We start from the raw sequence: 27,508 nt of genomic DNA, 5'->3' as shown, positions 1-27,508 counted from the left end.
AATAGCAACTTTAAACTTTGCCTACGTCTCTGTCAGTCGCAAGGAAACTGTATTTGAAGGTGAAGGTGATTTTGTAGACATGTGTGAAAGACATGTTCTGAAATGCAAGTGTTGTTGTTTGGAGAGGACGTCGGTTACGTGTAAGATGTGTAGCCAAGCAGTAATGGGTCGCCATAGCTGCAAATATTAGTCAGTAATATGAAGTGTTGTCAGCCGAAGTCTGATGATCCAGACGACCGTAAGGACGAAGTACGCAAAAGTAACGCTAGGACGCGCCCCTTTAGCTCAGTGGTAGAGCACTGGACTAGTAAACCAAGGGTCGTGAGTTCCATCCTCAAAGGAAGAAGTCGAATTTTGGAAATCAGTTGCGCGTCGTGGCCGTATAGCAAACAGTATCTGTGATGACGAACAATTAGCGACATGCCTTTTATTAAGAATTACTCTCAGATGTGATTAAGGCGAATGGCGCAGATAAAGCCTTTGCCAAAGCGGTACAGCATAAGGTGGGACGAGGCAGTCTGAATTACATTTTATAGATGTATTTCTCACATATGTCAGAGCCTCTCGCGGTCGTCGTCGTCGACGTCGTCGTCGTCGTCGTCGTCGCCGCCGCCGCTTCTGCAGAAGTAGCACATGGCCATCGTGGCAAATGCGGCGAGGCACGCCCTGCCTTCGATTCCGTATGCACAAAGTGTGTGGTCTTGTTTCCCAGTCTATATTTGGTCGGTCACGTAAGAGGTTGAATGTAACGAATGGGTGGGAAAGAGCAAGGGCCGCGGCTGTGTAGAACGAAAACACAAATTATCAGGGGTGTGAGCGTTTCGAGATAAGTCATATAAGAGTTGCAATTGGTCGTCAGTGTCTGTGTGGCCTAATGGACATTTCTGGCTTTAGCCGTCGCCGCGGTCGGACGTGCTTGTTGTTTACTCCGCGTACGTTAGCGCTATCGCCGGTGTTTGGTGTTTACGTGAAGTTAGCTGTACCTTTTCGCTGTTATTTTTTGAGTGGTGTCTCTGATAAGTGTTTTTATAGTGCTTTCGTCCGTTCCACGTCTCGTGCTTCGCCGCAATTTCGGTTGTTGCCGGAATTTCGTCGGAACCGACGACCATGTCTGACACCGTCAGGAAGAATACTTTAGTCTTCTCGTTCGAGAAAGAAACACGGCCGGTCCAACCCACTGCGCTGGAAATCCACGATTGGCTGACTGAGGTAATCGGTATAAATTCTGACTCTGTTCATACCACGCAATTAGATGCTGAAAAATACTGTGTTTTTGTTAAATTTCTGAACTCAGTGACAGTCGATAAGTTGCTTGCAAAATGGGGTAATTCCGTCGAATTTGTTCATCGCGACGGTTCAAAAAGTAATGTCTCTGTACGAAAAGCTGATATCATGTACACCAATGTCAGGATTTTGAATGTTCCAATTGAAATTGATAATCAGTTGATCAAGGACGCTCTATCTAAATATGGCGAAGTTAAATCTATCTATAACGAAAGATGGTCGAAGCTATACAAGATACAGTGTTTTAATGGCATTAGATCCGTTGAAATGGAGGTGAAAGCCAACATTCCGTCCCATATATCCGTTGCAGGCCATAAAGCACATGTTGTGTATTCTGGTCAGGAGCGCACGTGCAATATTTGCAATGAGACAGGTCATTTCCGACAAGATTGTCCGCGCCGTGTTTTTGTTCTTCGGAACAATCTAACACAGCGTCAAAAACTGACCCTCAGCGATGTCTTACCAAATAGCACTTCCCTTCTTTCGGTTAACGACAGTGGTGCATGTACTTCTGCAGTGCCCGCCATAACTACTACGGAGTTCCCTCCCCTGAGCGTCATTACATCACACCCTTCTGTTCCCGATTGCGATCTCCAGAATAAGAAGCGACCGTTGGAAACGACCGATGACGGCTCGGACGGCGAGTCCGCCCGTAATTCGCCTTCCACCCGCAAGCAGAAGCAGTGTAATGCGGATGTGCTCGAGGAAACAAACAGTACATGAATTGACGTGACGACAGCCGCTGAGGCAACCCGGCCGCTGTCGGCGGCTGAACAGGTACAAACGGTCCACGGAGGGGACGCAGTAACGATTGTCGCGGAGACGGAAGAGGCGCACTCCGAAGCACAAGAGGTGACGGAGCGGAACCCAACTCAAGAACTTACAGACCCACAAACCGCCGACTCAGTCAGTGCTCTGGAGCTAGTGACGGAAGAACAAGGAAATGGCACTCGTAAAAAGGACGCTGTTGAGGCAGCTTCGGTCACAACGGTGGTAAAGATAGACAATCCGAATGACGGCGCGTTGAACCAAGATGTCCGAAGACGCCGACTCAAACCGCATCCTAATCTCAAAGCTTCCCGTAACCAAAGCAAACAACAACCAGCACAAGAGGAAGCGACGGCCAAGAACGTCTTGTATGAAATCATCACGGAAAGACCTAAGGAGGTACCTTCAAGTGACATTAGTGATGCAAAGCCCCTCGGTAAAACTAAAACCCGAGATGTTCGGAATCCTGCACCAAAATGAGGCTGTAAGATGAAAAAAAAAGGATTTTGTTGAACCAGTTTCATTTCTAATTGTACTACTGTCTTAGTCATATTTCAGAGGAACCAGATGAAGTGTTTACCGAGCTTCAAATACTGACTATTCTTTTAGATGTTTGTTTAAGCGGAGTCGTTTCTCCCTTCTAGAAGCTGCACATCTCTTTTTTTTTATTAATATTTTGTTATCTTTTTAATCACTTATTTACTTTTTATGCAAACTAAATGTCCCAGGCATATACAATTACGACTATCAATATTAACAGGATTACATCCGTGACTAAAGTTACAGCGCTCAAGGATTATTTATATGAGTCAGGGACGGACATTGCTTTCCTACAGGAAGTAGTGCTGACTAATCTTACAGTGCCTGGATATTTGGCGATTTTAAATGTCTCACTTGACACCAACGTCGGTACAGCAATTTTAGTCAGGGAGGGGATTCCTGTCTCGGATATCGAGAGGTTGGACTCAGGCAGAGCGATAGGCATAAAAGTCTTTGGTTCTACCCTTATCAATCTGTATGCCCCTTCTGGCACATCCAATAGAATGGAAAGAGCACAGTTCTATAAAGAAGAAATCATTTATTTATTACGGAAAAACCCAAAAGATCTTATAATAGGCGGTGATTTTAATTGTGTGATAAATAAGAAAGACCAGGTTCCGAATTTTAATAACTGTAATGAACTGAAGCGTTTCGTCACTGTTTTACAGCTTAAAGATGCTTGGGAAATAATGTATCCCACATTTGTGGCATTTACATTCCTAGGTCCTCACTCACGTAGCAGGATCGACAGACTCTACATATCGCACAGTCTAGTTAGCTCCTTCATTAAAGCAGAGACGATTCCAGTTTACTTTTCTGATCATAGCTCCGTGCTAGCTTCCATCAACCTTACTGCGCAACCCACTCGCCGTTTTAGAAGTTCATGGCACCTTAATACGTCACTGATGCAGGACGACGGATTAGAAGAAAGTTTGACAGAAGCGTGGGCATTGTGCCTCCGCTCTGCAGATAGACACGTCTCAGTACTAGACTGGTGGTGCAACAGAGCAAAGCCTAAACTGAGAAAAGTTCTCATCCAGTATAGTGTACAACGATCGAAAGACTTGAAAAATTCCATAGAATTTTATTATACCATGCTGCGAAATTTATATGAGCAGGCAAACACTTCCAACGTCCGTCTGGCAGATATCAAGCAAACTAAGGCCAAATTGCTCAGTCTTAAAAGACAGCAGATGGAGGGTCTGAAATTAAAATCCAAGGCTAAGACAGTCGTGGAGGATGAACATGCTTCCTTGTACCATCTACTGAAGCACGAAAGAAACAGGAGACGCACCTTCATTGATGGACTTCAGTCTGAAACTGGCGAGACACTCACGACTCAGAGAGACATCGTCAATGCAGTGCACAAATATTACGAAGACCTATACACTGCCAACCCGGTATGTGAAGAGTCCTTCGATGAGTTCCTTAGTTCCATAGCTCCACAGGTCTCGGACGAGGAAAACGAAGACCTTCTCGTTGAGTGTACTAACGAAGATATCCACAGAATCATCTGCAAATCTCCTCTGAGGAAATCGCCGGGACCGGATGGTTTGCCTGTTGAATTTTATAAACGATACTGGCCACTGATTGGTGACATGTTTACCCGAATGACGAACGAGGTGCTTCAGGGAAAGCATTTACCTGCTGTTTTTAAAGAGAGCACAATAGTACTAATCCCAAAAAATGCTGCAAAAAGAAACCTCAACAACTTTCGTCCTATCTCCCTGTTAAACTCCGATTATAAAATCATCGGCAGAATTTTAAACAACAGACTCTCACAGTTGGCCAAAAAGATAGTAAGTCCATACCAGTCCTGTGTGCCTACCAAGAGCATTTTCAAAAGCATAGCTGAATATAGAGATATAATTGCAATCACTGCTGTGACCACCATAAAATGTGCTATCATGTTTATTGACTTCCAGAAAGCATTTGATCGTGTGGATCATAGATTCCTTAGTGCCACACTGAACAAAATAGGTTTTAATGAGCGAGTCGTAAGTGTGATCAGAAATGTTGCAACAGGCATCAGCGCTTGTATATCAGTTAACTGCCAGAGGACAAAGCAGATTCAGATCAGGCGCGGCGTTCCTCAAGGAAGCCCCCTCTCCATGTTCCTATTCGTGCTTTCATTAGAACCTTTCCTCCGCAGTGTTCATGCCACTCTAACTGGCATCACATTATCTGGTCACCGAACAGTCATAAACGCCTATGCCGATGATGTCGGAGTCGTCCTGCGAAATCCCGACGACATTTTGAAATTGGAAACGCTAATTAAAAAGTACTGTAGAGTCTCCGGAGCAGGTGTCAACGCAAACAAAAGCAAACTCCTAAACCTGCGGGGTTTTCAACATACCACCTTAGCCTGGGCCACAATGGTCACCCAATGCAAAGCACTAGGAATAACACTGACACCTTGTCCGTTAAAAATGGCAGCTATCAATTGGAGAAATACGTCGGGACAACTTCTTGGAACAACAAGAGAAAACCTCCACCGTAACATGAACCAAGTTCAGAGGGTGATTTTCATTAACCACTGCATTCTCTCCAGGAGTTACTTTATAGCACAGATCTTCCCACTACCGAAAATGATTGGAAAAAAAGATAATGTCTACCATTGCCAGCTATCTTTGGAGAGGGGATATATTCAGAGTCGACGCAAGAACTGCGACCTTAGATCCCAGGAATGGAGGTTTGGGGTTAGTTGACATCAGAAATAAGGCGTCTGCGCTTTTTATAAAAAGGACCGCCACTATCCTTAGCGACCACGCTGATAGCATTACAACTAAATTATTTGAAGTTGTCAGGCCTGCCAGTTTACAGGCGCCGGTGAATGTGCAAAAAATAAATAACCGGCTCCAGTACGTTCGTGTATATTTTGTGGAATTCAGCTATCTCGGCGGTGTCATCATCAACTCACGACGGATCACGGCCCGCGATATTCTGTGCCATCGAAAGAAAATGGAGGGGAGAAACAAATTGGAAAGTAAATACCCACACACTGATTGGGACGCCATATGGAAAAATATTAATATGCGTGGTCTACCATCGGACGTCAAGTCAGCGTGGTATAAAACAGTGAATGAGACCGTAAGCACCAATGAAAGGTTACATGCAATCGGCGTTAGCGACACGAACCTATGTCTCAAATGTCAATTGATCGACACGTTAGTGCACAGATTCACGTGCGGTGGCAATCTACAACTCTGTAATTGGATTAGGGAACAACTGGCTTTTCTTACGAGATCTTCGGTGGAAAATTTTCCCCCTGTTACATTCCTCAGGCCTCAGACTTGCTATTTTCCAGCAGCAAAAAACAACTCGGTCCATTGGTTAATGGGACACTATGTGAATTACGTAATTAATCACCTGGGAAATGACAATTCCACTGATTTTTACATGTACTTGAAGTGTGCTTTTTATAACGCCCTGAAATATAAAGACCACAAGAAAAACTACGGCAATATGCTTAAAATTGTATTCGAGCGACTGGGCATTGGTTGACAAGCCAACGAGATAAACATAAATCGTTTATTTAAGCGAAACGACGCTTAAACAAAAACAATTGGGGAGAAGTACAATTTTACAGTTTCATATTACAATCACTTATCCTCTGCTGGCAAAGAAGGCTATTTTGTTTATTGCACAGAAGAAGCCGAAGCCGAAAGCCAGTATCGCAGGGTTAAAGATAAATTGTTTTCTTATACATTCATTTTATGACTGAGAAGGAAGTCTCATTTGTTTCCATGGAAGGGAACATACTTTTTTATTATTATTATTAATCTCAAGAAGGAAAGGAGGCTATGGAATTAGTGCCTTAACATAAAATTCCTTCTTCACATTCCATGAAGATTTTTCTTTTACAATAAAAAAATAACAAACAAACAAAAATAATAATAATAACAATAAAAAAACTAAACAGAAATTAAAAAAAATAATATACAGGTTCAGGGTCCACTACTTCCTACAACTTTATTATATATTACAAAGAAGTATGCTAGGTTGCCGAGAAGCAGTGGATGAGAAAAAAAAAATAAAAAAAAAAAAAAGCACTAAAGCTATAACCTTCAATCTCTATTGCCTCGGCATGACATAAATTTTTTGTTTCAAATGAAGCATCTTTTGGTTCAGGATGTAAAATTTCTTATTGAAAACTATGATAAAGACACGCCTCAGCAACAGGACTGGGTGGAGACATCGCGGCCAGGCCTCGAGATTTTGACCCCTGCCCGCTTTGCCTCCGCCTGCCTCATGCTGCCAAGTTCCTTACAAAAAAAAAAAAAAAAAAAAAAAAAAAAAAAAAAAAAAAAAAAAAAAAAAAAAAGTGGTAGCGTCTTTGCATAAAAAAAAATGGATAAGGCGTCGGACTTAAAAAAAAAAAAAATGGATAAGGCGTCGGACTTCGGATCTGAAGATTACAGGTTCGAATGCTGTCACGCTCGTATTTTATCAATTCTGAATAAGAAACATACCGTTTTAATGTAGCATTTGAGCAGTACGAAACCGTCTGAATGTTGCTGTTGACCATTTTCTGCTTGAAAATGCTCTTGAGCTTGAAACACACACTACAAGACCGGTGTTAACTAGCGAAATGGTCGGCAGAGTGCCGTCACCGCGAGTTTCCACTAGCACTTGCACATCTAAAACAACGTCGGAAAGTAACTCGTTCGCCTTTTGAGTCACATCAAGTATGAGTGTTAATTTTGACGCCACTAGCTCTGCAGGTTGTCATGCAATTCCTTTACCTCTTAGAAATGATTATGAAATAAAAGTGAAGTACGTGACGAGTGTGACGTTAGGAAAACATTAGGCAGCATGGAGAGATTCTGTATGGGACCACCCAACCCAAACGAGTACTGTGTGACGTGCTGCCCGGCAAGTATTCACCGAAGCAGCCCGGCTAGCTCAGTTGGTAGAGCTTGAGACTCTTAATCTCAGGGTCGTGGGTTCGAGCCCCACGCTGGGCGGAACGGAATTTTGTTCCGCTGCAGATGTAAATTACTGTTTTTCTGATTAACGTGATGTAATGGAAATAGCAACTTTAAACTTTGCCTACGTCTCTGTCAGTCGCAAGGAAACTGTATTTGAAGGTGAAGGTGATTTTGTAGACATGTGTGAAAGACATGTTCTGAAATGCAAGTGTTGTTGTTTGGAGAGGACATCGGTTAAGTGTCAGATGTGTAGCCAAGCAGTAATGGGTCGCCATAGCTGCAAATATTAGTCGGTATTATGAAGTGTTGTCAGCTGAAGTCTGATGATCCAGACGACCGTAAGGACGAAGTACTCAAAAGTACCGCTAGGCCGCGCCCCTTTAGCTCAGTGGTAGAGCAGTGGACTATTTAACCAAGGATCGTGAGTTCCATCCTCAAAGGAAGAAGTCGAATTTTGGAAATCAGTTGCGCGTCGTGGCCGTATAGCAAACAGTATCTGTGATGACGAACAATTAGCGACATGCCTTTTATTAAGAATTACTCTCAGATGTGATTAAGGCGAATGGCGCAGATAAAGCCTTTGCCAAAGCGGTACAGCATAAGGTGGGACGAGGCAGTCTGAATTACATTTTATAGATGTATTTCTCACATATGTCAGAGCCTCTCGCGGTCGTCGTCGTCGTCGTCGTCGTCGTCGTCGTCGTCGTCGTCGTCGCCGCCGCCGCCGCTTCTGCAGAAGTAGCAAATGGCCATCGTGGCAAATGCGGCGAGGCACGCCCTGCCTTCGATTCCGTATGCACAAAGTGTGTGGTCTTGTTTCCCAGTCTATATTTGGTCGGTCACGTAAGAGGTTGAATGTAACGAATGGGTGGGAAAGAGCAAGGGCAGCGGCTGTGTAGAACGAAAACACAAATTATCAGGGGTGTGAGCGTTGCGAGATGAGTCATATACAATTTGCATTTGGTCGTCAGTGACTGTGTGGCCTAATGGATAAGGCGTCGGACTTCGGATCTGAAGATTACAGGTTCGAATGTTGTCACGCTCGTGTTTTATCATTTCTGAATAAGAAACATACCGTTTTAATGTAGCATTTGAGCAGTACGAAACCGTCTGAATGTTGCTGTTGACCATTTTCTGCTTGGAGATGCTCTTGAGCTTGAAACACACACTACAAGACCGGTGTTAACTAGCGAAATGGTCGGCAGAGTGCCGTCACCGCGAGTTTCCACTGGCACTTGCACATCTAAAACAACGTCGGAAAGTAACTCGTTCGCCTTTTGAGTCACATCAAGTATGAGTGTTAATTTTGACGCCACTAGCTCTGCAGGTTGTCATGCAATTCCTTTACCTCTCAGAAATGATTATGAAATAAAAGTGAAGTACGTGACGAGTGTGACGTTAGGAAAACATTAGGCAGCATGGAGAGATTCTGTATGGGACCACCCAACCCAAACGAGTACTGTGTGACGTGCTGCCCGGCAAGTATTCACCCAAGCAGCCCGGCTAGCTCAGTCGGTAGAGCATGAGACTCTTAATCTCAGGGTCGTGGGTTCGAGCCCCACGCTGGGCGGAACGGGATTTTGTTCCGCTGCAGATGTAAATTACCGTTTTTCTGATTAACGTGATGTAATGGAAATAGCAACTTTAAACTTTGCCTACGTCTCTGTCAGTCGCAAGGAAACTGTATTTGAAGGTGAAGGTGATTTTGTAGACATGTGTGAAAGACATGTTCTGAAATGCAAGTGTTGTTGTTTGGAGAGGACATCGGTTACGTGTCAGATGTGTAGCCAAGCAGTAATGGGTCGCCATAGCTGTAAATAATAGTCGGTAATATGAAGTGTTGTCAGCTGAAGTCTGATGATCCAGACGACCGTAAGGACGAAGTACGCAAAAGTACCGCTAGGACGCGCCCCTTTAGCTCAGTGGTAGACCACTGGACTAGTAAATCAAGGGTCGTGAGTTCCATCCTCAAAGGAAGAAGTCGAATTTTGGAAATCAGTTGCGCGTCGTGGCTGTATAGCAAACAGTATCTGTGATGACGAACAATTAGCGACATGCCTTTTATTAAGAATTACTCTCAGATGTGATTAAGGCGAATGGCGCAGATAAAGCCTTTGCCAAAGCGGTACAGCATAAGGTGGGACGAGGCAGTCTGAATTACATTTTATAGATGTATTTCTCACATATGTCAGAGCCTCTCGCGGTCGTCGTCGTCGTCGTCGTTGCCGCCGCCGCTTCTGCAGAAGTAGCAAATGGTCATCGTGGCAAATGCGGCGAGGCACGCCCTGCCTTCGATTCCGTATGCACAAAGTGTGTGGTCTTGTTTCCCAGTCTATATTTGGTCGGTCACGTAAGAGGTTGAATGTAACGAATGGGTGGGAAAGAGCAAGGGCAGCGGCTGAGAAGAACGAAAACACAAATTATCAGGGGTGTGAGCGTTTCGAGATGAGTCATATACAAGTTGCACTTGGTCGTCAGTGACTGTGTGGCATAATGGATAAGGCGTCGGACGGCGGATCTGAAGATTACAGGTTCGAATGCTGTCACGCTCGTGTTTTATCATTTCTGAATAAGAAACATACCGTTTTAATGTAGCATTTGAGCAGTACGATACCGTCTGAATGTTGCTGTTGACCATTTTCTGCTTGGAGATGCTCTTGAGCTTGAAACACACACTACAAGACCGGTGTTAACTAGCGAAATGGTCGGCAGAGTGCCGTCACCGCGAGTTTCCACTAGCACTTGCACATCTAAAACAACGTCGGAAAGTAACTCGTTCGCCTTTTGAGTCACATCAAGTATGAGTGTTTATTTTGACGCCACTAGCTATGCAGGTTGTCAAGCTATTCCTTTACCTCTCAGAAATGATTATGAAATAAAAGTGAAGTACGTGACGAGTGTGACGTTAGGAAAACTTTAGGCAGCATGGAGAGATTCTGTATGGGACCACCCAACCCAAACGAATACTTTGTGACGTGCTGCCCGGCAAGTATTCACCCAAGCAGCCCGGCTAGCTCAGTCGGTAGAGCATGAGACTCTTAATCTCAGGGTCTTGTGTTCGGACACCACGCTGGGCGGAACGGAATTTTGTTCCGCTGCAGATGTAAATTACCGTTTTTCTGATTAACGTGATGTAATGGAAATAGCAACTTTAAACTTTGCCTACGTCTCTGTCAGTCGCAAGGAAACTGTATTTGAGGGTGAAGGTGATTTTGTAGACATGTGTGAAAGACATGTTCTGAAATGCAAGTGTTGTTGTTTGGAGAGGACATCGGTTACGTGTCAGATGTGTAGCCAAGCAGTAATGTGTCGCCATAGCTGCAAATATTAGTCGGTAATATGAAGTGTTGTCAGCTGAAGTCTGATGATCCAGACGACCGTAAGGATGAAGTACGCAATAGAACCGCTAGGACGCGCCCCTTTAGCTCAGTGGTAGAGCACTGGACTAGTAAACCAAGGGTCGTGAGTTCCATCCTCAAAGGAAGAAGTCGAATTTTGGAAATCAGTTGCGCGTCGTGGCCGTATAGCAAACAGTACCTGTGATGACGAACAATTAGCGACGTGCCTTTTATTAAGAATTACTCTCAGAAGTGATTAAGGCGAATGGCGCAGATAAAGCCTTTGCGAAAGCGGTACAGCATAAGGTGGGACGAGGCAGTCTGAATTACATTTTATAGATGTATTTCTCACATATGTCAGAGCCTCTCGCGGTCGTCGTCGTCGTCGTCGTCGTCGCCGCCGCCGCTTCTGCAGAAGTAGCAAATGGCCATCGTGGCAAATGCGGCGAGGCACGCCCTGCCTTCGATTCCGTATGCACAAAGTGTGTGGTCTTGTTTCCCAGTCTATATTTGGTCGGTCACGTAAGAGGTTGAATGTAACGAATGGGTGGGAAAGAGCAAGGGCAGCGGCTGTGTAGAACGAAAACACAAATTATCAGGGGTGTGAGCGTTTCGAGATGAGTCATATACAAGTTGCACTTGGTCGTCAGTGACTGTGTGGCCTAATGGATAAGGCGTCGGACTTCGGATCTGAAGATTACAGGTTCGAATGCTGTCACTCTCGTGTTTTATCAGTTCTGAAAAAGAAACATACCGTTTTAATGTAGCATTTGAGCTGTACGAAACCGTCTGAATTTTGCTGTTGACCATTTTCTGCTTGGAGATGCTCTTGAGCTTGAAACACACACTACAAGACCGGTGTTAACTAGCGAAATGGTCGGCAGAGTGCCATCACCGCGAGTTTCCACTGGCACTTGCACATCTAAAACAACGTCGGAAAGTAACTCGTTCGCCTTTTGAGTCACATCAAGTATGAGTGTTAATTTTGACGCCACTAGCTCTGCAGGTTGTCATGCAATTCCTTTACCTCTCAGAAATGATTATGAAATAAAAGTGAAGTACGTGACGAGTGTGACGTTAGGAAAACATTAGGCAGCATGGAGAGATTCTGTATGGGACCACCCAACCCAAACGAGTACTGTGTGACGTGCTGCCCGGAAAGTATTCACCGAAGCAGCCCGGCTAGCTCAGTCGGTAGAGCATGAGACTCTTAATCTCAGGGTCGTGGGTTCGAGCCCCACGCTGGGCGGAACGGAATTTTGTTCCGCTGCAGATGTAAATTACCGTTTTTCTGATTAATGTGATGTAATGGAAATAGCAACTTTAAACTTTGCCTACGTCTCTGTCAGTCGCAAGGAAACTGTATTTGAAGGTGAAGGTGATTTTGTAGACATGTGTGAAAGACATGTTCTGAAATGCAAGTGTTGTTGTTTGGAGAGGACATCGGTTACGTGTCAGATGTGTAGCCAAGCAGTAATGGGTCGCCATAGCTGTAAATAATAGTCGGTAATATGAAGTGTTGTCAGCTGAAGTCTGATGATCCAGACGACCGTAAGGACGAAGTACGCAAAAGTATCGCTAGGACGCGCCCCTTTAGCTCAGTGGTAGAGCACTGGACTAGTAAATCAAGGGTCGTGAGTTCCATCCTCAAAGGAAGAAGTCGAATTTTGGAAATCAGTTGCGCGTCGTGGCCGTATAGCAAACAGTATCTGTGATGACGAACAATTAGCGACATGCCTTTTATTAAGAATTACTCTCAGATGTGATTAAGGCGAATGGCGCAGATAAAGCCTTTGCGAAAGCGGTACAGCATAAGGTGGGACGAGGCAGTCTGAATTACATTTTATAGATGTATTTCTCACATATGTCAGAGCCTCTCGCGGTCGTCGTCGTCGTCGTCGTCGTTGTCGCCGCCGCCGCTTCTGCAGAAGTAGCAAATGGCCATCGTGGCAAATGCGGCGAGGCACGCCCTGCCTTCGATTCCGTATGCACAAAGTGTGTGGTCTTGTTTCCCAGTCTATATTTGGTCGGTCACGTAAGAGGTAGAATGTAACGAATGGGTGGGAAAGAGCAAGGGCAGCGGCTGTGTAGAACGAAAACACAAATTATCAGGGGTGTGAGCGTTTCGAGATGAGTCATATACAAGTTGCACTTGGTCGTCAGTGACTGTGTGGCCTAATGGATAAGGCGTCGGACTTCGGATCTGAAGATTACAGGTTCGAATGCTGTCACGTTCGTGTTTTATCAGTTCTGAAAAAGAAACAAACCGTTTTAATGTAGCATTTGAGCAGTACGAAACCGTCTGAATGTTGCTGTTGACCATTTTCTGCTTGAAAATGCTCTTGAGCTTGAAACACACACTACAAGACCGGTGTTAACTAGCGAAATGGTCGGCAGAGTGCCGTCACCGTGAGTTTCCACTGGCACTTGCACATCTAAAACAACGTCGGAAAGTAACTCGTTCGCCTTTTGAGTCACATCAAGTATGAGTGTTAATTTTGACGCCACTAGCTCTGCAGGTTGTCATGCAATTCCTTTACCTCTCAGAAATGATTATGAAGTAAAAGTGAAGTACGTGACGAGTGTGACGTTAGGAAAACATTAGGCAGCATGGAGAGATTCTGTATGGGACCACCCAACCCAAACGAGTACTGTGTGACGTGCTGCCCGGCAACTATTCACCCAAGCAGCCCGGCTAGCTCAGTCGGTAGAGCATGAGACTCTTAATCTCAGGGTCGTGGGTTCGAGCCCCACGCTGGGCGGGACGGAATTTTGTTCCGCTGCAGATGTAAATTACCGTTTTTCTGATTAACGTGATGTAATGGAAATAGCAACTTTAAACTTTGCCTACGTCTCTGTCAGTCGCAAGGAAACTGTATTTGAGGGTGAAGGTGATTTTGTAGACATGTGTGAAAGACATGTTCTGAAATGCAAGTGTTGTTGTTTGGAGAGGACATCGGTTACGTGTCAGATGTGTAGCCAAGCAGTAATGGGTCGCCATAGCTGCAAATATTAGTCGGTAATATGAAGTGTTGTCAGCTGAAGTCTGATGATCCAGACGACCGTAAGGATGAAGTACGCAAAAGAACCGCTAGGACGCGCCCCTTTAGCTCAGTGGTAGAGCACTGGACTAGTAAACCAAGGGTCGTGAGTTCCATCCTCAAAGGAAGAAGTCGAATTTTGGAAATCAGTTGCGCGTCGTGGCCGTATAGCAAACAGTACCTGTGATGACGAACAATTAGCGACGTGCCTTTTATTAAGAATTACTCTCAGATGTGATTAAGGCGAATGGCGCAGATAAAGCCTTTGCGAAAGCGGTACAGCATAAGGTGGGACGAGGCAGTCTGAATTACATTTTATAGATGTATTTCTCACATATGTCAGAGCCTCTCGCGGTCGTCGTCGTCGTCGTCGTCGCCGCCGCCGCTTCTGCAGAAGTAGCAAATGGCCATCGTGGCAAATGCGGCGAGGCACGCCCTGCCTTCGATTCCGTATGCACAAAGTGTGTGGTCTTGTTTCCCAGTCTATATTTGGTCGGTCACGTAAGAGGTTGAATGTAACGAATGGGTGGGAAAGAGCAAGGGCAGCGGCTGTGTAGAACGAAAACACAAATTATCAGGGGTGTGAGCGTTTCGAGATGAGTCATATACAAGTTGCACTTGGTCGTCAGTGACTGTGTGGCCTAATGGATAAGGCGTCGGACTTCGGATCTGAAGATTACAGGTTCGAATGCTGTCACTCTCGTGTTTTATCAGTTCTGAAAAAGAAACATACCGTTTTAATGTAGCATTTGAGCTGTACGAAACCGTCTGAATGTTGCTGTTGACCATTTTCAGCTTGGAGATGCTCTTGAGCTTGAAACACACACTACAAGACCGGTGTTAACTAGCGAAATGGTCGGCAGAGTGCCATCACCGCGAGTTTCCACTGGCACTTGCACATCTAAAACAACGTCGGAAAGTAACTCGTTCGCCTTTTGAGTCACATCAAGTATGAGTGTTAATTTTGACGCCACTAGCTCTGCAGGTTGTCATGCAATTCCTTTACCTCTCAGAAATGATTATGAAATAAAAGTGAAGTACGTGACGAGTGTGACGTTAGGAAAACATTAGGCAGCATGGAGAGATTCTGTATGGGACCACCCAACCCAAACGAGTACTGTGTGACGTGCTGCCCGGAAAGTATTCACCGAAGCAGCCCGGCTAGTTCAGTCGGTAGAGCATGAGACTCTTAATCTCAGGGTCGTGGGTTCGAGCCCCACGCTGGGCGGAACGGAATTTTGTTCCGCTGCAGATGTAAATTACCGTTTTTCTGATTAACGTGATGTAATGGAAATAGCAACTTTAAACTTTGCCTACGTCTCTGTCAGTCGCAAGGAAACTGTATTTGAAGGTGAAGGTGATTTTGTAGACATGTGTGAAAGACATGTTCTGAAATGCAAGTGTTGTTGTTTGGAGAGGACATCGGTTACGTGTCAGATGTGTAGCCAAGCAGTAATGGGTCGCCATAGCTGTAAATAATAGTCGGTAATATGAAGTGTTGTCAGCTGAAGTCTGATGATCCAGACGACCGTAAGGACGAAGTACGCAAAAGTATCGCTAGGACGCGCCCCTTTAGCTCAGTGGTAGAGCACTGGACTAGTAAATCAAGGGTCGTGAGTTCCATCCTCAAAGGAAGAAGTCGAATTTTGGAAATCAGTTGCGCGTCGTGGCCGTATAGCAAACAGTATCTGTGATGACGAACAATTAGCGACATGCCTTTTATTAAGAATTACTCTCAGATGTGATTAAGGCGAATGGCGCAGATAAAGCCTTTGCGAAAGCGGTACAGCATAAGGTGGGACGAGGCAGTCTGAATTACATTTTATAGATGTATTTCTCACATATGTCAGAGCCTCTCGCGGTCGTCGTCGTCGTCGTCGTCGTTGTCGCCGCCGCCGCTTCTGCAGAAGTAGCAAATGGCCATCGTGGCAAATGCGGCGAGGCACGCCCTGCCTTCGATTCCGTATGCACAAAGTGTGTGGTCTTGTTTCCCAGTCTATATTTGGTCGGTCACGTAAGAGGTAGAATGTAACGAATGGGTGGGAAAGAGCAAGGGCAGCGGCTGTGTAGAACGAAAACACAAATTATCAGGGGTGTGAGCGTTTCGAGATGAGTCATATACAAGTTGCACATGGTCGTCAGTGACTGTGTGGCCTAATGGATAAGGTGTCGGACTTCGGATCTGAAGATTACAGGTTCGAATGCTGTCACGTTCGTGTTTTATCAGTTCTGAAAAAGAAACAAACCGTTTTAATGTAGCATTTGAGCAGTACGAAACCGTCTGAATGTTGCTGTTGACCATTTTCTGCTTGAAAATGCTCTTGAGCTTGAAACACACACTACAAGACCGGTGTTAACTAGCGAAATGGTCGGCAGAGTGCCGTCACCGCGAGTTTCCACTGGCACTTGCACATCTAAAACAACGTCGGAAAGTAACTCGTTCGCCTTTTGAGTCACATCAAGTATGAGTGTTAATTTTGACGCCACTAGCTCTGCAGGTTGTCATGCAATTCCTTTACCTCTCAGAAATGATTATGAAATAAAAGTGAAGTACGTGACGAGTGTGACGTTAGGAAAACATTAGGCAGCATGGAGAGATTCTGTATGGGACCACCCAACCCAAACGAGTACTGTGTGACGTGCTGCCCGGAAAGTATTCACCGAAGCAGCCCGGCTAGCTCAGTCGGTAGAGCATGGGACTCTTAATCTCAGGGTCGTGGGTTCGAGCCCCACGCTGGGCGGAACGGAATTTTGTTCCGCTGCAGATGTAAATTACCGTTTTTCTGATTAACGTGATGTAATGGAAATAGCAACTTTAAACTTTGCCTACGTCTCTGTCAGTCGCAAGGAAACTGTATTTGAAGGTGAAGGTGATTTTGTAGACATGTGTGAAAGACATGTTCTGAAATGCAAGTGTTGTTGTTTGGAGAGGACATCGGTTACGTGTCAGATGTGTAGCCAAGCAGTAATGGGTCGCCATAGCTGTAAATAATAGTCGGTAATATGAAGTGTTGTCAGCTGAAGTCTGATGATCCAGACGACCGTAAGGACGAAGTACGCAAAAGTATCGCTAGGACGCGCCCCTTTAGCTCAGTGGTAGAGCACTGGACTAGTAAATCAAGGGTCGTGAGTTCCATCCTCAAAGGAAGAAGTCGAATTTTGGAAATCAGTTGCGCGTCGTGGCCGTATAGCAAACAGTATCTGTGATGACGAACAATTAGCGACATGCCTTTTATTAAGAATTACTCTCAGATGTGATTAAGGCGAATGGCGCAGATAAAGCCTTTGCGAAAGCGGTACAGCATAAGGTGGGACGAGGCAGTCTGAATTACATTTTATAGATGTATTTCTCACATATGTCAGAGCCTCTCGCGGTCGTCGTCGTCGTCGTCGTCGTTGTCGCCGCCGCCGCTTCTGCAGAAGTAGCAAATGGCCATCGTGGCAAATGCGGCGAGGCACGCCCTGCCTTCGATTCCGTATGCACAAAGTGTGTGGTCTTGTTTCCCAGTCTATATTTGGTCGGTCACGTAAGAGGTAGAATGTAACGAATGGGTGGGAAAGAGCAAGGGCAGCGGCTGTGTAGAACGAAAACACAAATTATCAGGGGTGTGAGCGTTTCGAGATGAGTCATATACAAGTTGCACATGGTCGTCAGTGACTGTGTGGCCTAATGGATAAGGTGTCGGACTTCGGATCTGAAGATTACAGGTTCGAATGCTGTCACGTTCGTGTTTTATCAGTTCTGAAAAAGAAACAAACCGTTTTAATGTAGCATTTGAGCAGTACGAAACCGTCTGAATGTTGCTGTTGACCATTTTCTGCTTGAAAATGCTCTTGAGCTTGAAACACACACTACAAGACCGGTGTTAACTAGCGAAATGGTCGGCAGAGTGCCGTCACCGCGAGTTTCCACTGGCACTTGCACATCTAAAACAACGTCGGAAAGTAACTCGTTCGCCTTTTGAGTCACATCAAGTATGAGTGTTAATTTTGACGCCACTAGCTCTGCAGGTTGTCATGCAATTCCTTTACCTCTCAGAAATGATTATGAAATAAAAGTGAAGTACGTGACGAGTGTGACGTTAGGAAAACATTAGGCAGCATGGAGAGATTCTGTATGGGACCACCCAACCCAAACGAGTACTGTGTGACGTGCTGCCCGGCAAGTATTCAACGAAGCAACCCGACTAGCTCAGTCGGTAGAGCATGAGACTCTTAATCTCAGGGTCGTGGGTTCGAGCCCCACGCTGGGCGGAACGGAATTTTGTTCCGCTGCAGATGTAAATTACCGTTTTTCTGATTAACGTGATCTAATGGAAATAGCAACTTTAAACTTTGCCTACGTCTCTGTCAGTCGCAAGGAAACTGTATTTGAGGGTGAAGGTGATTTTGTAGACATGTGTGAAAGACATGTTCTGAAATGCAAGTGTTGTTGTTTGGAGAGGACATCGGTTACGTGTCAGATGTGTAGCCAAGCAGTAATGTGTCGCCATAGCTGCAAATATTAGTCGGTAATATGAAGTGTTGTCAGCTGAAGTCTGATGATCCAGACGACCGTAAGGATGAAGTACGCAAAAGAACCGCTAGGACGCGCCCCTTTAGCTCAGTGGTAGAGCACTGGACTAGTAAACCAAGGGTCGTGAGTTCCATCCTCAAAGGAAGAAGTCGAATTTTGGAAATCAGTTGCGCGTCGTGGCCGTATAGCAAACAGTACTTGTGATGACGAACAATTAGCGACGTGCCTTTTATTAAGAATTACTCTCAGATGTGATTAAGGCGAATGGCGCAGATAAAGCCTTTGCGAAAGCGGTACAGCATAAGGTGGGACGAGGCAGTCTGAATTACATTTTATAGATGTATTTCTCACATATGTCAGAGCCTCTCGCGGTCGTCGTCGTCGTCGTCGTCGTCGCCGCCGCCGCTTCTGCAGAAGTAGCAAATGGCCATCGTGGCAAATGCGGTGAGGCACGCCCTGCCTTCGATTCCGTATGCACAAAGTGTGTGGTCTTGTTTCCCAGTCTATATTTGGTCGGTCACGTAAGAGGTTGAATGTAACGAATGGGTGGGAAAGAGCAAGGGCAGCGGCTGTGTAGAACGAAAACACAAATTATCAGGGGTGTGAGCGTTTCGAGATGAGTCATATACAAGTTGCACTTGGTCGTCAGTGACTGAGTGGCCTAATGGATAAGGCGTCGGACTTCGGATCTGAAGATTACAGGTTCGAATGCTGTCACTCTCGTGTTTTATCAGTTCTGAAAAAGAAACATACCGTTTTAATGTAGCAGTTGAGCTGTACGAAACCGTCTGAATGTTGCTGTTGACCATTTTCTGCTTGGAGATGCTCTTGAGCTTGAAACACACACTACAAGACCGGTGTTAACTAGCGAAATGGTCGGCAGAGTGCCATCACCGCGAGTTTCCACTGGCACTTGCACATCTAAAACAACGTCGGAAAGTAACTCGTTCGCCTTTTGAGTCACATCAAGTATGAGTGTTAATTTTGACGCCACTAGCTCTGCAGGTTGTCATGCAATTCCTTTACCTCTCAGAAATGATTATGAAATAAAAGTGAAGTACGTGACGAGTGTGACGTTAGGAAAACATTAGGCAGCATGGAGAGATTCTGTATGGGACCACCCAACCCAAACGAGTACTGTGTGACGTGCTGCCCGGCAAGTATTCACCGAAGCAGCCCGGCTATCTCAGTCGGTAGAGCATGAGACTCTTAATCTCAGGGTCGTGGGTTCGAGCCCCACGCTGGGTGGAACGGAATTTTGTTCCGCTGCAGATGTAAATTACCGTTTTTCTGATTAACGTGATGTAATGGAAATAGCAACTTTAAACTTTGCCTACGTCTCTGTCGCAAGGAAACTGTATTTGAAGGTGAAGGTGATTTTGTAGACATGTGTGAAAGACATGTTCTGAAATGCAAGTGTTGTTGTTTGGAGAGGACATCGGTTACGTGTCAGATGTGTAGCCAAGCAGTAATGGGTCGCCATAGCTGCAAATATTAGTCAGTAATATGAAGTGTTGTCAGCTGAAGTCTGATGATCCAGACGACCGTAAGGACGAAGTACGCAAAAGTAACGCTAGGACGCGCCCCTTTAGCTCAGTGGTAGAGCACTGGACTAGTAAACCAAGGGTCGTGAGTTCCATCCTCAAAGGAAGAAGTCGAATTTTGGAAATCAGTTGCGCGTCGTGGCCGTATAGCAAACAGTATCTGTGATGACGAACAATTAGCGACATGCCTTTTATTAAGAATTACTCTCAGATGTTATTAAGGCGAATGGCGCAGATAAAGCCTTTTTTTTTATTAAAAAAAAACCTTTATTCATCATTAATAATAATAATTATACAATATTAACCCACTTCCTTAATAGCATTAGTGGGTCGTAATATTAATACATTTATTATTGTTTCATGCAGCATGCTACAAAAAATGATGTGCTACAGGTTACTACAACAATGGGCATTATACTAACTATCCCTACTACTTAAGAAACTATTACTATCACTAATTGCTAATTCCTACACCTGCAGCGTCACATATGTGCCAGTAGAATATATAAACCGACTTTGCAAGCCTTGCTCTTCGGGCTAACCCCAAAGAGCTTGCCCCCGGCACTGGGCTGGCCAAGATGTTAACTCGCTGCAGTTCCATAACCTAACATAATATCCTATTCTAAGACCTACGGAGCTAACTTATCCTAAGTCAAATCCGGTGCATCTCTAAGTCGGTGAGATTAACCCCTCCTCCCCCTAATCCTGCGCGCGGCGGATCCCAACTGTGATGTAAGTCGGCCAGTCCGCGCGCTGGCGGTATGGGAAAAGGGATCTAGACAATATCGGTGTTCATTTCACATTCTTAGTTAATCTCCCTCAGATATTCATTTAACACTTTCCGCGATACCTCGTTGGCCAGAGTATTAATCATCTGAAAAGTGTCTTCACGTCTGAGGAGTTGATACGTGTCATGGTTCGGTAGTCCGTCTCGAAGTGTAGTCGCTACATCATTGAAGAGAGGGCACTCGTAAATCACATGATCCGGAGTGCCTTCCGGCGCGCCACAGTCACACGCTGGCGTAGCCCTCTTCCCAAACCGACATAAGTATGTCGGGTAGGGTCCATGACCAGTGAGAAAATGGATCAGTCCCCGTGTTGGCTGAAAGTACTTCATTTCTAAGCGCTCCCTCACATTCGGCAAGAACTGAAAGGTTCTGCGACCGGTTTCTTCTGTCTCCCAGGACCCCTGCCAAAGTTCTTCCCCCCTTCTTCTAATCCCCCTTTTGTCCTCTACCCTCACACCCATGATTTCTTCTATTTTCCCCTGGTTCCCTATTTTTGCCCAATACCAGGCTGCTTGCTCCCTAATCTTGATGTCAAGTGGGCAGAGCCCCATTATGACTAATAGGGCCCCTCCTGGAGATGTTCTATAAGCGCCCACAGATATTAGAACCATGCTTCTCTGAACCCTTCTCACTGCCATGGCGGGCACAACCCTCGTGAGTCTGTGCACCCAGACCCCGGAGCCGTAACCCACTACTGAAGTTAGGATACTATTGTGATAAAGTTTAATGAGATGTGGAGGTAGGTGAAATCTTTTGTGTCCTATGGAAATGAGGTTGTTTAATATTTGCAGAGCTTTTTGGGTTACAGTTTCAATGTGTTTTCCGAAGTTCCATTTCTCATCAATGATGACTCCTAGGTAACGTGTGTCTCGTCTTCGCAATACCGGTGTGCCGTCAATTCTGACCGTAGGGTTCCTGATTAGTTGTCCTTTAAGTAGTAAGTATGTCGATTTGCTTGGTGATATGGTCATTTTCGTGGTGTGGCACCACTGTAGGAGTCTGTCTAACGCTCTCTCTATTTTAGGTTCTATGTCCTCTCGGCTACGGCCACCGACCATCAGGAGGAGGTCATCAGCGTAGGCTATCACCTCTAGCACATCCTCACTTCGTTGCAGGCTGTCTAGTAATGGCTCCATGTGGATGTCCCAAAAGAGCGGCCCTAGGACCGATCCTTGGGGACATCCTTTCGTGACAGCTTTCCCTACCCTTTCGCTAGGGGATGATAGCCAGACCTCCCGATCCTCACAGTAGCTCCTCAGGCAGCCATATAGCGGCCCTGGACACTCCTTCTCCCGCAAGCAGGAGAAGAGCGAGGGCCACCACAGGTTGTCGAAGGCGCCACTGATGTCCACCATGATGCCCACCACGTATTTGTGCGGGGTTGAGCCACAGACCTCGGCCGCCAGGGCGATTGCATCAGATGCCGACCGCCCCGGCCTGAAACCGAATTGCCTACTGCTCATCCCGCACAATACTCTATGTGCTGCCAGTCTGTCAGCCAGCAGTTTTTCCAAGATTTTTCCAAACAAATCTAACAGGCAGATCGGCCTGTACGACTTTACTTCTGCAGGATCCTTGTCCGGTCCCTTCTTAATGATGACGACGTTCCCAGTTTTCCACCTTCTTGGGAACTGTTGTTGCCTCAGGCACTCATTATAGAGGTGGGTAAGCGGGGCAACCAGCTGGGGTGTCAGGAATTGCACCACCTCCGCCACAATGCCGTCTGGCCCAGGAGCTTTGCCTCTTTTAAGTTGCTTTATGTGGGTCGCCACCTCCTCTTTTGAGAAGGGGTAGACCGCCGTGTCATTATTATATATTTCACGGTCTTGTTCTCGCAATTGCCGTTGTCCCTCTGTCTCCCCATCCGCATTGTCATCAGGCAGCAGGGACCGGAGGAGGACCCCAGCAGTCTCCTGCCAGGACTCCGTCATCCTGTCCCCGTGCCTGACTGTAGATAGCTCCATAGGAGAGCGGATTTTCTCCCTGACTAATTTATAGGGGAGTCCCCATGGATCCAGAGCTAGCTGGCTGAGCACATAGTGTTCCCAGCTTCGCCTTCTGACTTCACGTAGTTCACTCTGGAACAGAGTGGATAAAGCCTTTGCCAAAGCGGTACAGCATAAGATGGGACGAGGCAGTCTGAATTACATTTTATAGATGTATTTCTCACATATGTCACAGCCTCTCGCGGTCGTCGTCGTCGTCGCCGCCGCCGCTTCTGCAGAAGTAGCAAATGGCCATCGTGGCAAATGCGGCGAGGCACGCCCTGCCTTCGATTCCGTATGTACAAAGCGTGTGGTCTTGTTTCCCAGTCTATATTTGGTCGGTCACGTAAGAGGTTGAATGTAACGAATGGGTGGGAAAGAGCAAGGGCAGCGGCTGTGTAGAACGAAAACACAAATTATCAGGGGTGTGAGCGTTTCGAGATGAGTCATACACAAGTAGCACTTGGTCGTCAGTGACTGTGTGGCCTAATGGATAAGGCGTCGGACTTCGGTTCTGATGATTACAAGTTCAAATGCTGTCACGCTCGTGTTTTATCATTTCTGAATAAGAAACATACCGTTTTAATGTAGAATTTGAGCAGTACGAAACCGTCTGAATGTTGCTGTTGACCATTTTCTGCTTGGAGATGCTCTTGAGCTAGAAACACACACTACAAGACCGGTGTTAACTAGCGAAATGGTCGGCAGAGTGCCGTCACCGCGAGTTTCCACTGGCACTTGCACATCTAAAACAACGTCGGAAAGTAACTCGTTCGCCTTTTGAGTCACATCAAGTATGAGTGTTAATTTTGACGCCACTAGCTCTGCAGGATGTCATGCAATTCCTTTACCTCTCAGAAATGATTATGAAATAAAAGTGAAGTACGTGACGAGTGTGACGTTAGGAAAACATTAGGCAGCATGGAGAGATTCTGTATTGGGACCACCCAACCCAAACGAGTACTGTGTGACGTGCTGCCCGGCAAGTATTCACCGAAGCAGCCCGGCTAGCTCAGTCGGTAGAGCATGAGACTCTTAATTTTAGGGTCGTGGGTTCGAGCCCCACGCTGGGCGGAACGGAATTTTGTTCCGCTGCAGATGTATATTACCGTTTTTCTGATTAACGTGATGTAATGGAAATAGCAACTTTAAACTTTGCCTACGTCTCTGTCAGTCTCAAGGAAACTGTATTTGAAGGTGAAGGTGATTTTGTAGACATGTGTGAAAGACATGTTCTGAGATGCAAGTGTTGTTGTTTGGAGAGGACATCGGTTACGTGTCAGATGTGTAGCCAAGCAGTAATGGGTCGCCATAGTTGCAAATACTAGTCGGTAATATGAAGTGTTGTCAGCTGAAGTCTGATGATCCAGACGACCGTAAGGACGAAGTACGCAAAAGTACCGCTAGGACGCGCCCCTTTAGCTCAGTGGTAGAGCACTGGACTAGTAAATCAAGGGTCGTGGGTTCCATCCTCAAAGAAAGAAGTCGAATTTTGGAAATCAGTTGCGCGTCGTGGCCGTATAGCAAACAGTATCTGTGATGACGAACAATTAGCGACATGCCTTTTATTAAGAATTACTCTCAGATGTGATTAAGGCGAATGGCGCAGATAAAGCCTTTGCCAAAGCGGTACAGCATAAGGTGGGACGAGGCAGTCTGAATTACATTTTATAGATGTATTTCTCACATATGTCACAGCCTCTCGCGGTCGTCGTCGTCGTCGTCGTCGTCGCCGCCGCCGCTTCTGCAGAAGTAGCAAATGGCCATCGTGGCAAATGCGGCGAGGCACGCCCTGCCTTCGATTCCGTATGCACAAAGTGTGTGGTCTTGTTTCCCAGTCTATATTTGGTCGGTCACGTAAGAGGTTGAATGTAACGAATGGGTGGGAAAGAGCAAGGGCAGCGGCTGTGTAGAACGAAAACACAAATTATCAGGGGTGTGAGCGTTGCGAGATGAGTCATATACAAGTTGCATTTGGTCGTCAGTGACTGTGTGGCCTAATGGATAAGGCGTCGGACTTCGGATCTGAAGATTACAGGTTCGAATGCTGTCACGCTCGTGTTTTATCATTTCTGAATAAGAAACACACCGTTTTAATGTAGCATTTGAGCAGTACGAAACCGTCTGAATGTTGCTGTTGACCATTTTCTGCTTGAAAATGCTCTTGAGCTTGAAACACACACTACAAGACCGGTGTTAACTAGCGAAATGGTCGGCAGAGTGCCGTCACCGCGAGTTTCCACTGGCACTTGCACATCTAAAACAACGTCGGAAAGTAACTCGTTCGCCTTTTGAGTCACATCAAGTATGAGTGTTAATTTTGACGCCACTAGCTCTGCAGGTTGTCATGCAATTCCTTTACCTCTCAGAAATGATTATGAAATAAAAGTGAAGTACGTGACGAGTGTGACGTTAGGAAAATATTAGGCAGCATGGAGAGATTCTGTATGGGACCACCCAACCCAAACGAGTACTGTGTGACGTGCTGCCCGGCAAGTATTCACCGAAGCAGGCCGGCTAGCTCAGTCGGTAGAGCATGAGACTCTTAATCTCAGGGTCGTGGGTTCGAGCCCCACGCTGGGCGGAACGGAATTTTGTTCCGCTGCAGATGTAAATTACCGTTTTTCTGATTAACGTGATGTAATGGAAATAGCAACTTTAAACTTTGCCTACGTCTCTGTCAGTCGCAAGGAAACTGTATTTGAAGGTGAAGGTGATTTTGTAGACATGTGTGAAAGACATGTTCTGAAATGCAAGTGTTGTTGTTTGGAGAGGACATCGGTTACGTGTCAGATGTGTAGCCAAGCAGTAATGGGTCGCCATAGCTGTAAATAATAGTCGGTAATATGAAGTGTTGTCAGCTGAAGTCTGATGATCCAGACGACCGTAAGGACGAAGTACGCAAAAGTACCGCTAGGACGCGCCCCTTTAGCTCAGTGGTAGACCACTGGACTAGTAAATCAAGGGTCGTGAGTTCCATCCTCAAAGGAAGAAGTCGAATTTTGGAAATCAGTTGCGCGTCGTGGCTGTATAGCAAACAGTATCTGTGATGACGAACAATTAGCGACATGCCTTTTATTAAGAATTACTCTCAGATGTGATTAAGGCGAATGGCGCAGATAAAGCCTTTGCCAAAGCGGTACAGCATAAGGTGGGACGAGGCAGTCTGAATTACATTTTATAGATGTATTTCTCACATATGTCAGAGCCTCTCGCGGTCGTCGTCGTCGTCGTCGTCGTCGCCGCCGCCGCCGCCGCCGCTTCTGCAGAAGTAGCAAATGGCCATCGTGGCAAATGCGGCGAGGCACGCCCTGCCTTCGATTCCGTATGCACAAAGTGTGTGGTCCTGTTTCCCAGTCTATATTTGGTCGGTCACGTAAGAGGTTGAATGTAACGAATGGGTGGGAAAGAGCAAGGGCGGCGGCTGTGTAGAACGAAAACACAAATTATCAGGGGTGTGAGCGTTTCGAGATGAGTCATTTACAAGTCTCACTTGGTCGTCAGAGACTGTGTGGCCTAATGGATAAGGCGTCGGACTTCGGTTCTGATGATTACAAGTTCAAATGCTGGCACGCTCGTGTTTTATCATTTCTGAATAAGAAACATACCGTTTTAATGTAGAATTTGAGCAGTACGAAACCGTCTGAATGTTGCTGTTGACCATTTTCTGCTTGGAGATGCTCTTGAGCTAGAAACACACACTACAAGACCGGTGTTAACTAGCGAAATGGTCGGCAGAGTGCCGTCACCGCGAGTTTCCACTGGCACTTGCACATCTAAAACAACGTCGGAAAGTAACTCGTTCGCCTTTTGAGTCACATCAAGTATGAGTGTTAATTTTGACGCCACTAGCTCTGCAGGATGTCATGCAATTCCTTTACCTCTCAGAAATGATTATGAAATAAAAGTGAAGTACGTGACGAGTGTGACGTTAGAAAACATTAGGCAGCATGGAGAGATTATCCTAAGTCAAATCCGGTGCATCTCTAAGTCGGTGAGATTAACCCCTCCTCCCCCTAATCCTGCGCGCGGCGGATCCCAACTGTGATGTAAGTCGGCCAGTCCGCGCGCTGGCGGTATGGGAAAAGGGATCTAGACAATATCGGTGTTCATTTCACATTCTTAGTTAATCTCCCTCAGATATTCATTTAACACTTTCCGCGATACCTCGTTGGCCAGAGTATTAATCATCTGAAAAGTGTCTTCACGTCTGAGGAGTTGATACGTGTCATGGTTCGGTAGTCCGTCTCGAAGTGTAGTCGCTACATCATTGAAGAGAGGGCACTCGTAAATCACATGATCCGGAGTGCCTTCCGGCGCGCCACAGTCACACGCTGGCGTAGCCCTCTTCCCAAACCGACATAAGTATGTCGGGTAGGGTCCATGACCAGTGAGAAAATGGATCAGTCCCCGTGTTGGCTGAAAGTACTTCATTTCTAAGCGCTCCCTCACATTCGGCAAGAACTGAAAGGTTCTGCGACCGGTTTCTTCTGTCTCCCAGGACCCCTGCCAAAGTTCTTCCCCCCTTCTTCTAATCCCCCTTTTGTCCTCTACCCTCACACCCATGATTTCTTCTATTTTCCCCTGGTTCCCTTTTTTTGCCCAATACCAGGCTGCTTGCTCCCTAATCTTGATGTCAAGTGGGCAGAGCCCCATTATGACTAATAGGGCCCCTCCTGGAGATGTTCTATAAGCGCCCACAGATATTAGAACCATGCTTCTCTGAACCCTTCTCACTGCCATGGCGGGCACAACCCTCGTGAGTCTGTGCAC

At 45.9% G+C, this 27,508-nt stretch overlaps 10 non-coding genes across 10 annotated transcripts; all 10 read left to right on the top strand.

Moving 5' to 3' along the window:
• The first annotated feature begins 7,486 nt into the window (after positions 1–7,486).
• Positions 7,487–7,559, top strand: Trnak-cuu (transfer RNA lysine (anticodon CUU)). Its single transcript has one exon. It is a non-coding gene; the product is annotated as a tRNA-Lys (tRNA).
• A 1,461-nt stretch (positions 7,560–9,020) lies between these two features.
• Trnak-cuu (transfer RNA lysine (anticodon CUU)) lies at positions 9,021–9,093 on the top strand. The gene has a single exon. It is a non-coding gene; the product is annotated as a tRNA-Lys (tRNA).
• Positions 9,094–12,037: 2,944 nt separating this feature from the next.
• Positions 12,038–12,110, top strand: Trnak-cuu (transfer RNA lysine (anticodon CUU)). The gene has a single exon. It is a non-coding gene; the product is annotated as a tRNA-Lys (tRNA).
• A 1,440-nt stretch (positions 12,111–13,550) lies between these two features.
• Trnak-cuu (transfer RNA lysine (anticodon CUU)) lies at positions 13,551–13,623 on the top strand. Its single transcript has one exon. It is a non-coding gene; the product is annotated as a tRNA-Lys (tRNA).
• A 1,434-nt stretch (positions 13,624–15,057) lies between these two features.
• On the top strand, positions 15,058–15,130 carry Trnak-cuu (transfer RNA lysine (anticodon CUU)). The gene has a single exon. It is a non-coding gene; the product is annotated as a tRNA-Lys (tRNA).
• A 1,440-nt stretch (positions 15,131–16,570) lies between these two features.
• On the top strand, positions 16,571–16,643 carry Trnak-cuu (transfer RNA lysine (anticodon CUU)). Its single transcript has one exon. It is a non-coding gene; the product is annotated as a tRNA-Lys (tRNA).
• Positions 16,644–18,083: 1,440 nt separating this feature from the next.
• Trnak-cuu (transfer RNA lysine (anticodon CUU)) lies at positions 18,084–18,156 on the top strand. The gene has a single exon. It is a non-coding gene; the product is annotated as a tRNA-Lys (tRNA).
• A 1,437-nt stretch (positions 18,157–19,593) lies between these two features.
• Trnak-cuu (transfer RNA lysine (anticodon CUU)) lies at positions 19,594–19,666 on the top strand. Its single transcript has one exon. It is a non-coding gene; the product is annotated as a tRNA-Lys (tRNA).
• Positions 19,667–23,736: 4,070 nt separating this feature from the next.
• On the top strand, positions 23,737–23,809 carry Trnak-cuu (transfer RNA lysine (anticodon CUU)). Its single transcript has one exon. It is a non-coding gene; the product is annotated as a tRNA-Lys (tRNA).
• Positions 23,810–25,246: 1,437 nt separating this feature from the next.
• Positions 25,247–25,319, top strand: Trnak-cuu (transfer RNA lysine (anticodon CUU)). The gene has a single exon. It is a non-coding gene; the product is annotated as a tRNA-Lys (tRNA).
• Positions 25,320–27,508: the final 2,189 nt, after the last annotated feature.

Source organism: Schistocerca gregaria, chromosome 8 (assembly GCF_023897955.1).
Source record: "Schistocerca gregaria isolate iqSchGreg1 chromosome 8, iqSchGreg1.2, whole genome shotgun sequence".
Taxonomy (NCBI): Eukaryota; Metazoa; Arthropoda; class Insecta; order Orthoptera; family Acrididae; genus Schistocerca; species Schistocerca gregaria.
This window is presented reverse-complemented; position numbering and strand designations above follow the sequence as displayed.